The sequence below is a fragment of the Balaenoptera musculus genome, chromosome 10 (genome assembly GCF_009873245.2).
Source record: "Balaenoptera musculus isolate JJ_BM4_2016_0621 chromosome 10, mBalMus1.pri.v3, whole genome shotgun sequence".
Taxonomy (NCBI): Eukaryota; Metazoa; Chordata; class Mammalia; order Artiodactyla; family Balaenopteridae; genus Balaenoptera; species Balaenoptera musculus.
Window position 1 is genome coordinate 11,269,241 of NC_045794.1, and position 14,925 is coordinate 11,284,165.

The following is a 14,925-nucleotide window of genomic DNA, read 5'->3' on the forward strand; positions in this document are numbered from 1 at the left end:
ACAAAACATGGTCTGGAAGAGCCGGATACAGGAAGTTACAGATACATGAGCCCCCATTCTTGCTGCCTTTACTTTGTATTCACCTCAAACAGGACAAGAGCCTGAAAATTCTTCAGCAACCCATCCGGCTCTTACTACTAAATCAAAAACAACCCATATGTTGTTTGGGCAGTACTTTTAAAAACATCTCCCATCCTGACAATAAACCAGCAGGGGGGAAATAAGAAAAGCATTATTACCACCATTTTATGGAGGTTGAAGGGAAGACTCAGAAAAGCTAAGAAGTCCGAGACCATGAGCCAATTAAGTGAAATGAACACGAGTCCAGATCTTCTGGCTTTCAGGCCAATCTGCCTTACATCACATTGCCTCTTACATCATCAGTTATTACGAGGAATAGTTTTATTCCCATTTGTTTATGCATCAAAGTATGGTGATTTGGACAAATGCTATTAAATTACTGACATAGTGACCTTTCTGAAATGACTGACTTCACGTTTGCATGCAGTTCACCACTTTCTACCTTTTACCACAAACTCCTGCCTCTTTACTTCCACATGTGCCCCTAAGTCTTATACTCTGCACCAGACTGAGGACACAACTCTCTACAAAGCTTGGTCATTTCTCTTTTCATGTCTCACCATTCTCCAAGAGCTCCCCTTACTGAAATAGAACTGGTCCTGCTTAGATTGTATTGATTTGTTTTAAATAATCATTTATTGTACATCTGGTATGTGTTAGGTACCGTACTAGGCATTTCCTCCTCTGCAATCTCTTTAGTCCTCCTAGAAACCCTATAAATTAGTCATTTTATCCCCATTTCTCAAATGGAGAAACTGAAGTTCAAAACAGTTACGTAATGTTGCCAAGGTCAATGATATTACAACACCAGCATGCTAATACATGCCAATACAAAATACACATAGCGTTTTTGGGACTTCCCTGGTGGCGCAGTGGTTAAGAATCCACCTGCCAATGCAGGGGACACAGGTTCCAGCCCTGGTCTGGGAAGATCCCACGTGCCGCGGAGCAACTAAGCCCGTGCGCCACAACTACTGAAGCCCCACGTGCCCTAGAGCCCACGCACCTCAACTACTGGGCTCGCGTGCCACAACTACTGAAGCCCGCGCACCTAGAGCCCGTGCTCCGCAATAAGAGAAGCCACCGCAATGAGAAACCCGTGCACCGCCAACGAAGAGTAGCCCCAGCTCGCTGCAACAAGAGAGAAAGCCCACACGCGGCAACGAAGACCCAACGCAGCCAAAACTAAATAAATTAAATTTTTTAAAAAATAAAATACACATAGCATTTTTATACTCCAAGGAAATAGTCTATAAACGGCACCCCAAACCAAAAACCAGGGATTTTCATTCTTCTCCAAAGGGAGAGAATGTAATCAAGGATGATAATGTTGCTTCCTATCTCCTGCTTGTCTGGGAAAAAAAAGGTAAGATATTAGGAATCAAAAAGCTTTGAGAGTTTAGCTAGCAAAAAGCAAACAATAATGATGAGGGTGGTGAGCAAAGAAAGATAAGAAAGTGTCCAGGTTGAGCAGACTGACGGCAAAGGGCACTGATGATTTGGGGCTAAAATGCTGGGGACATTTTGCGGCTGAGGAAGCAGAAATCCAATCCAGTTCTTGGCAGAAAACATTTTGGAAGCCCTGCTGTTGTAGTCATCCTTCCACACTGCCAAGAAGGAGCCCTGTGACAACGGCCTTGTCTCCCTCTCGCAAGTAAGACGAGCAGCTCAGTGGTTCACATCTGAACAAAGTTTACTCCTGACAGCTTCCTCGGCTTTGAGTCTCTGTGGAGACAGGGGGATGACTACACAGCCCTGGCAACCCGTGTGATGAACTGTCCCCAGTCGAGCAGGGCAGCCGGAGCCCGAATTCCTCCTCCCAGGGCTCTAAGCCAGCAGCACTATACCGAGTCCAGCAGCGCTGGATACTGAGGAAGACGGATGGCTTCAGCACCTCAAAGAGCTATTGGCAAAATACTAACAAAAATAATCTGTTAAATTTCAAGGACCGGTTCTCAAGGGGAACCAAAAGATTTAGAATTTGGCAAAAGTAGCAGCTAACTTCATTCCAGTGGGATTCGAATCGTACAGTCATCAGTCACTAAATCAGGTTCCCTTCACATTGAAAAGTGGTCCACTCTGCCATGACTGTTTACTGACTTTAATGCAGTCTACACTCTCCCACTCTGATGTTTTATTGGGTCTCTTAAAATATCTCTTACATTCCTCTATTTCTTCTTACACAATATAGTCTACTTTGTTATGCGATGGCTAGTTGTGACACTCGAAGAATAGACTCTGGTTTTACTGAGTGTCTCTTTTTATACTCAGGATAGAGCAAAGCACTTTACGAAGCAATACATTATGGGAGATACCAGTAGCAGAGGGACTTTGAGACAAACAAAGAAGTGCTGTGAATACAAACTCAATTTCACACCTTAGAAGGGGGTTAGTCGAGAGAAAGCTTGTAGTCCAAGATAAGCTAATTGGTGGTGCTCCCTTCCACCCAACAGACCACGTCAGTCTTCAGGCACCTGCTTTATGAAGCTGTGTCCCCTCCTGTGCACTGCAGTGCCCCCTCCTCCAGTAGAACTGAGCACCGTTTCCCTTGGGCTCTTGTCATGGCCTGTGTGTGTCTATCTAAATACCCATAACAGTTTATTAGAGCATATGATTATGTATCTGCCTGTCTTCACTGCTGGTCATCTCCTGGTGGGCAGGGACCTTTTCAGTTCAGAAAGCACCCACTTTTATTAAGCACTTTTATTAAGCACCCACTCCCTAGCAGACATTGTTCTTGGTGTCAGGGATATAACGCAGACAGGTTCTACCCTCCAGGACCACAGTCTAGTAGAAGACACAGACACACAAGCAAACCTTGCCTCACTTGTATTTGCAATTCTTGGGGCCTAGCAGGGCCTTGGATACATACAATAAGGAAGGACTCAATAAATGGTAGCCGCTGAGCTTCTACCGTAATAAACTTGTCAATGTTTGGCCATTTTTACCTACACTAGTAACCTATTTTATATATTATGTATTTATAGTAACATTTTACCTATAACCTACCATATGCCAGACACTATTTTTCATGGATTGTTAAATCACATATAAACATGATATAATTTTCCCCATATTACAAATCAAGAAACTGATTTTCTGAGAGAGAGGCTAGCTAAGTGCACGACCAAGATCACACAGCTAATAATTTGGCATCAAGTTTCAAACCAAAGTTTGTCGCCGAAACCCTTGCTCTTTGCATTCTACTGCCTCTCAGTATGAGTGTGTGAGTTAATGAATGAATAAACAAATTCACTAACCAAAACCAAACTGTGTTCTAATACCAGTTCCACAGTAGCTAAGTACCTGAGGGTAGGCAAGTCCTCATCACTGTGTCTATTTCCTCATCGGTGAAATCCGGATAATATACCTAACCTAAATACCTGAGAGAGTTTTATGTGAGGATCAAATGATAATATGCAGCTGGAAGTGCTTTGAAGAATATAAAATCTCTAGAGATGCAAAGGATGTTACCTTTAAGCTTCTACAGAAGTTGTTCAAGGAGCCTAGCTATTTATGAACGCACCAGGTCAGCATGTGGGAGGTGGGCGGGGAGAGAATGGCAGACAGTCTGAGAAGAATGTTGAGAGGAACTTCACAGCAGGGGAGGGTGGAGGTGGAGGTGGGGATGGGGATGGGGATTGGGGGGTGGGGCGGGTGGCAAGAGATATGAGTTCCCTGATGTTCTAACTCCCTGAAGAAGATGTTGCATAATGGCCTCAGGGGAGCAGCAAACTCCACTGACAGCTTATCAGTCAAGTGCAGCAGAATTCAAGAGTAATTCAGGCCAGGGGCAGTAATGGGGATCAGTGGAACTCGGCACCCCCAAATCATGCTGTAAATTCAGACACAAGGGTTCACAAGCAGAACCAAAAACAAAGCATCAGGATTAGAGCGTCAACTGTTCACCTCCTGATCCTCTGCCTCCTTGAGGCTTGAGTTGAGTGGCCCTTAGATTTACAGCAAGCAGAAGACCGCAGTAGCTTGTGTTCATGCCTACCACCAGTGCAGGGTAACTAACAGGAACCAGGAGACACTTTGCCCACAGAAGGCTCCAAGGGAAGACATATTTGAGTGAGAAGCTGGGCCAATCCTGTTCTCAGAGAAAACTGAATCCTGGGGCAACCCCAAAAAGAAGGATAAAATGTGATTTAATAGATGATTAAGTCAAATTTTCCAAGCACCATCCTTAATGGAGTCAGGACGCTGTTTCAAGTGACCTAATTAAGGCGACTGTGATTAGAATATGATAGGCAGTGAATAAAATGAAGATCAGAAGTGCCAGAGCTATGCATCAGGTCCAGTTTCCCAAGCTACTAATAAAGACAGAAAGTTAGGATGCACAGGCCTTAAAATTTGTCACACAGGAGAATCTGGGGGGAAAAGGAGTCTATACAGTATAAGTCAAGTGAAATACAAATGAGTATAACCTTTTTGGAGGGCAATGTGAGAATGTCCATCAAAATTTTAATATCAAGACAAAATAAAATTCAAGGTGAAAACATCAAAAGCGACAATGAGAGATGTCACATACCAGTTCCAAGAAGATACTATAATCATGAATATACATGAATCTAAAAATACAGGCTTGATGTGTATAAAGCAATAACTAAAATTACCCTGGGGAGTAACAGATAAATCCAACAGAGAAAATATAAACAATGACATAAATGATCAAAAAACAAACAAAACAAAGCATGAGTAATAAGCTTGAACTATTTCAAATATCTAGCAACATATACAACAGAGAATATATATTCTTTATAAGCACATGGAAAATATTAACTCTATGAAAGTGCTTCAACAACTTCCAAAGAATCATATGAAATGATTGCCATTTTTCTGTAATGTGATTAAATTTACAAATAAAATTTTAAAGGTAGCTAAACATATCACACATCCAAAACTTTTTAAAAACTTAATATTAAATAACACTAACGTTAAGGAGGAAATCATAACAGAAACTGAAAAATCCTTTGATTTAGAATGACAATGAAAATATTAAATACCAAAATTTCTAGAGCATAAATGAAATGGTTTAGAGAGAAACCTATACCTTTAAATTCACTTGTAAGAAAATAAGAAAATAAAAAAATGAATTGTAATTAAATTTTCACTTATTGAACAATGAACAGAGTCAACCTTAAGAAGGAATTGAATAATAAAGATAAGGGCAGGAATTAATGAAACAAAAAGCAAAGAAAAGAAAAAAACAAAATCAAAAGTTGAACCTTTGAAAGACTACACTAGACAAAATTCTGACAAGACCAATCAAGGAAACAAAAGAGAAAATGCAAATGAAACTGATGATGAAAAAGGGACAATAACAACATATACAGTAGAAATTTTAAAATAATTAAAGAATATTATGAAAGTTAGTTGCTTTTAAATTTAATGTATAAATATCTAATTTTAAAAAGCAAAAAGTTTCAAAAGAATATGGAAAATTTGAATATAATAATAACCATTAAAGAAAATAAAATGGTTATCAAAGGCCCCCAATCCTAATCCACCAAAACCACCCCACCACCCCACCCCATCTTTGCCAAAATAAAAGGAAGTAAAACAGGTACACATGGAGGAAATGAGCCTTGTTCACACAAGTTGAACAAAACAGAAAAACAAGAAAAGTTTAATTCTAAATCCAGATAATTACAGTACAAGAAAAGATTATCATAGGTCCCTTTCACTTATGAACCTAAAGGCAAAAAAATCCTAAACAAAATACTAGCTAACCAAAACAAATAGTATATTTTAATAATAATAATAATATTCAAGTGTGGTTTATATAAGGAATGCAAGGACGGTTTAATATCAGAATATAAATCAAAATAATTCACCACATTAATGGACCAAACAAGATAGTTACATGAATATCTCAAAAAAAAAAAAATGAAGAAAACACATTTGATTAAGGGCAACACCTATTTATGATATAAATGTTCGAATATTTTTTTAACTGTCTGATGACAGGAAATGAAGGAGATCACCAGTCTACCTGGTAAGAGTATATACCAAAAACTCTTAATCAGATTTTTTTTGACAGTGAGTTAGTGCTATCACTGCTCCTGGAGATTCTGGTAAATAAAATAAGGCAAGAAAACAAAAGTTTTAAGGATGGGAAGGAAAGAGAAAATAATAGCAGTATATGAAGATAATATGGTTATCTAAACAGAAAGTCCAACAGAATTTTAAAACTATTAATATTAATATGGGTAGAATGAGATTGCTAGATAAATAATACTCTTATAAAAAATCAATAGCTCTTTTTAACCAACCAGAAAATATAATAGTCATAATAACAAAAACAACTATAAATTATTTAGGAATTGGCAAAAAATGCACAAGACCTCTGCAGAGAAAATTTGAAACTCTATTAAAGGATATGAAAGAAGTCCTGAACAATGTAATCATAGACCAATTCATGGAGGAGATGACATAATATTTTCAAAAGTTCTATTTTCTCCCAAATTAATCCATAACTTGAAGGCAATTCCTATCAAAATAACAGCAGGATTTTTAAAGGAATTTTATTATCTTACTCTAAAAGATATATAGAAGAATAAAGGTACATGGAGAACAAGTTAATTAAACAAGACATCTTTATCTGAACCAGTAATGAAAGTGTGCCTTGAACAGAGAAGTATGAATAACTTAACTCTGCAAAACAGATCCAAAATAAAAATTTTTTAATTAACACATTTTTTAAAACGTTTAAGTTCCAAGTCAATTTCAGGTTTTAAGTCATACTTTCTAAATTCAAATTTATAGAGGCAGAGCAAATGTTGAACCAAAGAGGTGTTTTTTTGAGTCCGAATGCTTAGCTTAGGTAATAAATGTGTTCACCAATCATCTGAAGCAGAAAGTAGGAGTATACCAGATGTCAAACATCTACTATCCAATGCCATTCTGAAGTACAAGACTAGTATCTATTTCTAGCAAAAGAAACACAATGCCATCTATGTATTCAGGGCATTTGGAAACCCAATTTCAATCCTCCAGAAGCATTTAGGGTCTGCTAAACACATCTAAACTTCATCTAAATCTGTAAGAATAACATATAAAAGGCACCTATCTTTAATATTAGTGGACTTAGAACCTAAAACTTCTCTCTGCATCGTTATTCTCCTCTTTTCATACTGTTATCATCATCCAAACTCTTTTAGAGCTTCTGAGCTCCCTTGCCCCTGCTCTTTCTTCAAAAGGAACAAGGTAAGAAAGCCTGGTAGTCTGGGGTTTGGGGTTTGGGGTCTGGGACTATGTGCCTATGAAACCAGTGACAAAAGAAAAGTCTACCTGGACATCCTATAAACATGCCGAATCCATTTTTAATGTAGTGACTGACATGGCAATAAACCGCTCTCCTTGGTCCTGTCGGGGGATTTAACTTATCTAAATATACTCCTGTGCAGAGCTAATCCTAAATCCATTTCAACATACCATAGCCACAACAAATAATGTAAATAGACAATCAAAGAACTCAGAGCCTTAGTTAAGTCATTTCTGGGAAAGTACTCGATCAGGGAAGAGCAGGATAGATGGGAGAGAGGGAAAAGATACAGGAAAAAATTACCTAAACCTTTGACCCAGCAGATGGTTCCATCAAGTCCTCCTACATAAAGCAAGTAAGGATGCCTTTCCAAAGACCACCAGTCCCCTAGACCCTATGAGAAGATGGCCTCATCACTGCAAAGGGCCAATGTGCCACTGAATTCCTTGGCAGAGGAATTTGCTTTCCTAGGACTTCCGTTACCTAAGAGCCTTCTTGTTCTCACTCAGTCCAAGCAGACCTACCACCTGAGCCTTGTTCTACAACCTACCACCTTGTTCTGCACCACTTCCAGGAGCTAAATCCTGGCTTTTCTATCTGACCTATTTTTTCCCACTGTATGCACAAAGCAGAAGTATCACTTCTACTGTCACCCAATTTCTTGACACAAGAATTGAACAGATAACTAATAAAGGATCATAAATCACTTTACATGTATGCATTTTCATAGAAATCTGTAATACAAACGTAGATGATTATCTGTACTCTCATCAGCAACAGCCACTGATGGTTTTTTTTTTTCCTTCAGTATTCTGCAAGAGCAGACACCAAAATTTCTCTTCTAACATCTGCACACGGTTCTTAATTATAATTAATTTATATGCCTCCAAGGACAGTGTAGGCAGCCCTGCTGAAATCCAAACCGTTTGAAACCTGATTCTGATTATCACCATTTGGCAGCAGATTAGGGCAATTGCATGTATTGGTTTAACAGCAAAGTAGCATTTTCAAGTGTTAATAAAAATTATTGGCTTGTCACTGACTATTAAGAAGGGGGATGAGGAGTAAAAATGGGTGATGGATGATAAAAAGAGAATCATGGGAACAGGGGAGCAGGAAAAATGTCACCTGGGAAGGAGGTCAAAGGATGATATTGGGAGGGTAACGGTGAGCCAGGGATGGGACAGGGACCACCAGACCATACGCATCCACCCAGAACACACTGGTGTTCTGAGCTGCAGATAAACAGCCTGCGTTAAAATAGATTTAAAATTGGGGTGTTGAGGGGGGCCATTTCCAAGTCCCCCATATGATCTACTCTACTGCCTAAGTATATCCCAAGCCACTGCAACCCTCTACCAAGCCTGTTCTGCAACAGCAATAATAATTGTGCTGCGTTGTGGTGGAGATAGCAAAACTCTGGAGTTGAGAACATGTTTTACATTTACTCTTAACTTGCTATGTGATCTTAGATCAGTTTCTTGACCTCTCTGACCCTCAGCCCCCTCATCTGTAAAACGTGAGATAGTAACAGTTTTCACAGGATAATTGTGAAGATTCACTCATTGGACAAACGTTTGTTAAATGCTTTCCATGTGCCAGAGAATGTGCTAGGAGATGGGATCCAACACTGAATGGAATACAGTCCACAAGGAGCCTTTAGTCTAGTGTCCAAGACAACGAAATAAACAGGAAATTACGGTACGATGTGATGACTTAGAAAAGAGCATGCCCAGTGCTCCATAGGAGGCTGCCTAACCCTGTCTGGGAGATCAGGAGATTAACAAGCTAAGTACTAACACAGAAGCAGGAATAGTGATGAATATATTGAAACTGCAAAAATAATACAATATTAGTTAGAAGGATATTATGATACAGGGGAGAAAGCAAGGAACTAGACGTCAAAAGATCTAGAATTGACACTTGGCTTTGACACTTACTCCCCTTAGATGGAGGGGAGGCAGTAACTAAAATTACCTGGACTTCATTTTCTTCATTACAAAGTGGGGGTGATTATCCTCACATCACAGAGTTGTTGTGAATATTAAACAATTTACTTGAAAGCATCTAGCAAATAGCATGTACCTGATATTTATTTACTGAATATGAATATACTGTGTTCAGAGACAGATAAGGAGCTTCTTTTGCCTTGAATTACTTAGAAAGAAGTCAAAGACTCCTTCCCTCCCACCCCTCTCTCCAGCTTTAGTACAATTTCTACCGACCTTAGACACAGGTTGTTTTTAAAAGCTAGTCTACAAGTAACAACCTGATATCCAATATAAACAATATTTAAAATAGATTTTATTTTTTTTAAAGCTTTTAGTGTTTTGTTTCATTTTTTTAAATATTTATTTATTTATTTGGCTGCGCCGGGTCTTAGTTGCGGCATGTAGGATCTAGTTCCCTGACCAGGGATCGAACCCGGGCACCCTGCATTGGGAGCACGGAATCTTAACCACTGGACCACCAGGGAAGGCCCTAAAATAGATTTTAAATCCTAGAACCACCCAGCAGTAGAACCTATTCCCCCATCTCCCACCAGCCACCAAACAGCCACCAAATTTTGTGCAAAGTAACATGATAACTTCAACTACATAAAAACATTCATTTCTTATCTTTGGAACCCATATCTTCACTTACTAATAGTGATTCTTCCTGCATGGAATATAGGAAGGGAGAACCCAATTCTCACTAGCTTGGCTAATAAGATAGCTTTTCTAGCAAACCCTAATGAAGTGAAGTCAAGGATAACGTGTCGTCCTTATCTACGTCCAGTACTTAGCAGAGTGTCTGGCATATGGTAGGTGCTCAATAAATGTCTGGTGATGACACTAATGAATGAACCAATAAATAAGTACCTAAGAATGTCAATAATAAGTTGATTCTCTCTATCTCCATTGACACATAAATGAAGGCACCGGTCTAGGTCCTTCACTCCCAAGGGTTACAACATGAGGGGAAATACCATAAACATCAATACCATTCCCAACTTCTTGATATTCTACAGGGTCATTCTTAGGTCAGTGTTGTTAGCTGATAATTGTCTATGTATCTGAGTGTTCATTTGCACATGTACATATGTGGGTAAATCAATGCCTATACTGGTGATATACATATGTGTACAAATTAGACCTCTTTCCCCTGGTCTCTAAGTTGTAAGATGCTGAAGCATGGTACCCAAACATGATTCAGCCTTCACTCAAAGCCTAGGTTTAAAGCAAGACCCTGAGGCCATAAAAGACCTCAAGGAGAGCATGGTAGCAAGGCCAGAGTCAATAGGGAACAAAAGCCACACCATTTGAGCTGGCTGGTTATCAGGCCAACTTGAGATGCAGTCACATGTTTCTTAATGTAAAATGCCATCTTTATTTTCGCCATCAATATTCGTATTTGTTTAAGCACGCAACCAATCATAACTGAATTCTGAGCTCACTTAAATCCCTTTAACCTCACATGTGGAATTGAGCACCTACTCAGAGAATTAATCGTAAGTGGAAACATACCTCTCTAATTTCACTTCTCACCCTCTCCCTCTCCAATTACTGTACGAGAAGAATGCGTAGTAGAAGGGACACAGATCTGAGGATTGGGAAACCCCAGGCCCTGTTACAACCCTGCTACTAACAAGCCAGGTGACTTAGAAAGAATTACTCAGCCTCTCTGTGGCTCTGGTTCTTTATCTGTGAAGTAAGAGAAATGGACTGGTTGCTCTCAAAGTCAAAGTCTCTTCCGGCTTTAAAACTCTGTGAATCTCTCTGTCTTCCATACCCGCCTCAAGTTCAACTCCCTACTCTTCTCTCCTCTTCTCTGAGCCCTGGGAGGCAGTCCTGTTTGGAGCACATCAATGGACGTCCTAGTCCTCTGGCTTCCGGTTGGGTTTGACCCAACAGACAGCCCAAGCAGGAGGAAAGAGGAAACAAGAAGGCCAAGACTGGGGGATTTCCCCTTCGTGCCTCCCTCCCTGTGGGTTCACGGTAGGTTGGCTGTATCACTTGACTGAAGGTCATGGCTTCCATGAAACATCCTTTTCCACATGGCTCTCTCTACCCAGTTCCCCCTCCAGATTCCAGATATCACTCCCAGCTTCCTCCTTCGGGACTAAAAATGGTGGTAACTACGCCAGGTCACTTCTAGCTCAGGACACTACCACCTCTTGCGGTTTCTGTGCATTGCCCACATCTTGGTAAACAGTCCTTTTTCTAAACTCTCTTCAAATTAAACCAGTTGAGGGTTGCTATCCGTTTCCTACTCTGACCATAAATGATACAGATTCCTCCTGCATTCCATAATGCCTAGGAGCCTCTCAGGTTCAAAACGGCAAAACCAGGACCTGAATTCCACCCCACCCACCACTGGATAAGGTGTGGCCTCTCCTGATACTGCTTCCTGCTTATCCTCAGGTCCAGGTTCGGTCAGCAGTATGATAAACAGTAACATTCCTGGGCACCCGTCCCCCCTGCAAAGAATGGATAAACGTCTGTAGAATATTTCAAGAGAATAGCCTCCGGGAGCTAGCATTTCGAGAGTGAGGAATATAAAAGCACTGGAAATCAGAAAAATACACCAAGCAATTATCAGAACGACTCCAAAGCACAACCCAGAGAAAGGCCAAGCATTTTCATGAAGGAAGATGTGGTCATTAAATGGGACTTTATGTTGCTGAAGAAACAAACTGGGTAAGGAAGCCTTAACTTTCGTTCTTTCTCTCTGATTTGGTTGGAATCTGTTTCGTGAAAAAATGAATTTTAGAGTCAAATGTTCACTGTCAAATTATAAGCCAAAGTATAAACAAAGAAATACAGCAACACAAGAAACCATAAAGGTGATATTTCAAGGAAACGTGAGAGTTAACTCCGTATTGTTTCTTAATATGTGGAAAAGAAATTAAAATAGTGAAAAAGAACAAAAAAAAAGGTTTGTGGCTCCCTTGCTGTAATGATAATAATATAGCTGTAATCTGGCCATCCTTCACATTTTACGTTGTTTTTAAAAAGTAGCTGTTCTCTCTGCCTGAATCCAGCATTTTTACACTGTTAGAACAGCATGTACATCAGGCCTACATCACCATGTCCACTATCACCATAGAGGTGGTAGGGTGAGGCCAGCTGGCAACGCCTGCACCTCCCTTCTCAGGCCCCGCCCAGGCCAAATGAACCCCTCTCCCCTACAACTCAGTCGCAGGCAGCGCCACAATCCAGCTGCAGAGATCTGCTCATCCAATACAGGGAGTGCACTCAGGGCACGTGCGACTTTCCCGTTCAAGTCAGATCTCGACATAGGAGATGACGAATGTTAACTAAACTTACGTGGTCATCATTTCACAATAATGTAAGTCAACTCATTATGCTGTACGCCTTAAACTCATACAGTGCTGTATGTCAACTATATCTCAACAAAACTGGGAAAAAATAGATTTCGAAAGCAAAAAACTCGACCTCACACACCAGCTCCTATCCCTTTCCCCTCAAAAGCCCAACGAATCAACACATCCTTACTGAAGACTCACTTTGCGAATCACAGAGAAGTGTTCCAGGGAGTTAAGACTTTGCTTCTGCCCACGAGGACTACCCACTCCAGCAAGGAGACGACAGAGACTCCCCAACGCTGGACCGTCAGAGGGCATGAAGGATGTAAAGAACTACAGAGACGAGCAGGGGGAGACTGGCTCTGGGCTCGGTAGTGAGGACAACTTTGTCTGGAAGCAGCTCTGAGGGTATCTGAGGTGAGGAATCGAGCTTGAGCGCAGGAACAGAAGTGAGGCAGGCAGCGCTAAGGCAGCAAAGCGGTGAGACACAAAGCTTATCAGGGATGGTACACGGCGTGGTTTGGCCAGAAGAAGAGTTCATGGAAAGAGTAGTCGTGAGATAAAGCTGAAAAGGGACACAGAGAAATCTGGGTGCTCAGCTAAGGTGCTTAACATACTGCTAGAGGGGTGGCAAGAAATGACAGAAGAGAGGGGAAGGAAAAGATCTCCGATCATGAAATTCAGTTTATTCTCAATTTCCAAGGTGAATGAAACTCCAGTGCTGTTTGGGAAATCAACCAGGCTGGCCTATTACAGCATGGCAAATCCTTCTAGGCCCAGGATAATAGCCGCCGCTGTTGAAAAGAGCCCAATTTTATGATGATTAAGAAACCGAAGTACTGATGAAATGCCATTCACTGAAGCGTTTTTGATTGAGATACTATTCATGGAAACGGTCCTCTTCTCAACATGAACATTTCCCGGCGGGTAACACGAACCTCGACACCACAGCCCTGGACCACTGCCTGCCCCTGGGCTCCGAAGCCTCTCTCCTCCTCTCATCTCCATCCTAAATCGAGTCCCTCAGCTCTTCCAGTTTAGGACTCTCACTTGCTCATTCAAAGGCTGTCTCACAGCCTCGTCGAAACCCTTCATCCTCAGGCGGCCTTTTCTCAGTTTGCAAATTCTCTCTGGCCTCGCTGTGGCTGATGAATAGGTATAAGGTTTTGCATATGTGTGGATTAGACAGCAAGAGAGAATAACTCATTCTCACTCACCTGGCCTCTCCTCCATCCTTTTCATTCCATTCCTCACCTCTCTTTTCAAGTCTGTCTTCTCTTTTTCTTAGAATTTCCTCTTCCTGAGTTCTTTTTGAGTGTCTTCCCACTTTCATCCCCTCCGTTTGACTAAAACTACCTTGACACAAGTCACTTACAATATATTCACGAACAACTCCGGGTGCCTCTTTGTTTCTGCTGTTCTAATTTTCCCTGGCTGTGCTTGACAGGATTCATCACTTGTTTCTGCCCCATCTCATCATCTCTCTGGAAGCCTAACCTCCTTGCTTTCCTCGGTCTGCTTGCATCTGAACGTCTCTAGGAGCCTCTGCCTCTACTCTCTTACTTTCTCTGGACCACTCTTTTTCTTTCCTCATCCTGTCTCTCCAGGGAGCTTCACTTCTACCCAGAATTTAACCTTATACTTTCCCCTCCCCCCAACTGAGCTGGTGACTCAAATCTTACTCATTCCTAACCTGTAAAGAAAGGTCTTGTTTTACACTTTTATCCATCTGTTTAGTTGTCTGGCCTCACTTCAAGGTTGACACGTCTGAAATGCTTTCACAGCTCTTCATATGCCCTTGTCATTTTCCTTTGTCTAATTTATATTCAGGTCTAAGTCAGACCCTGCTACTCTCTCTATTTTCCCACCAAATTCTTTCCTCATCACCTGATGCAAGGTCCTAATGTTTTCATTCAATCATCCTTCTTCTTTCACTCCACATCAAAATATCCCCATCAGAATCATCTCCTCCTGGTTGCCAAACTACATTTTTCTTTCTTTAAAATCTGACATCTTGTTTCCTAGTCTCCTCTTCCCTTAAGAGTCTACAGACACTCAGCAATGTCGCTTGAGAGAAACATAACTGATCCAGTCTGAACTCCACAGAGTTTAGTGAAAAGGCTGCTAAGCCTTTACCCCTGCACCTAATTAATCATTCAAGCCTTGACGTTCACTGGTTCTTCTCCCAGCCATGCGCTTGGTCATTCCCACACCAATTCTCCAAATTTCCATCTGTCTCCTCGTCCAGAGTCAACAGGCTCTTTCT

The 14,925-nt window shown here is 40.9% G+C and overlaps 1 protein-coding gene across 1 annotated transcript in view; it reads right to left on the minus strand.

Moving 5' to 3' along the window:
• The window catches only part of GRIN2B (glutamate ionotropic receptor NMDA type subunit 2B), a 413,562-nt gene that overhangs the window by 292,475 nt on the left and 106,162 nt on the right, over window positions 1–14,925 (minus strand). The gene's annotated exons all lie outside the window — the stretch shown is intronic.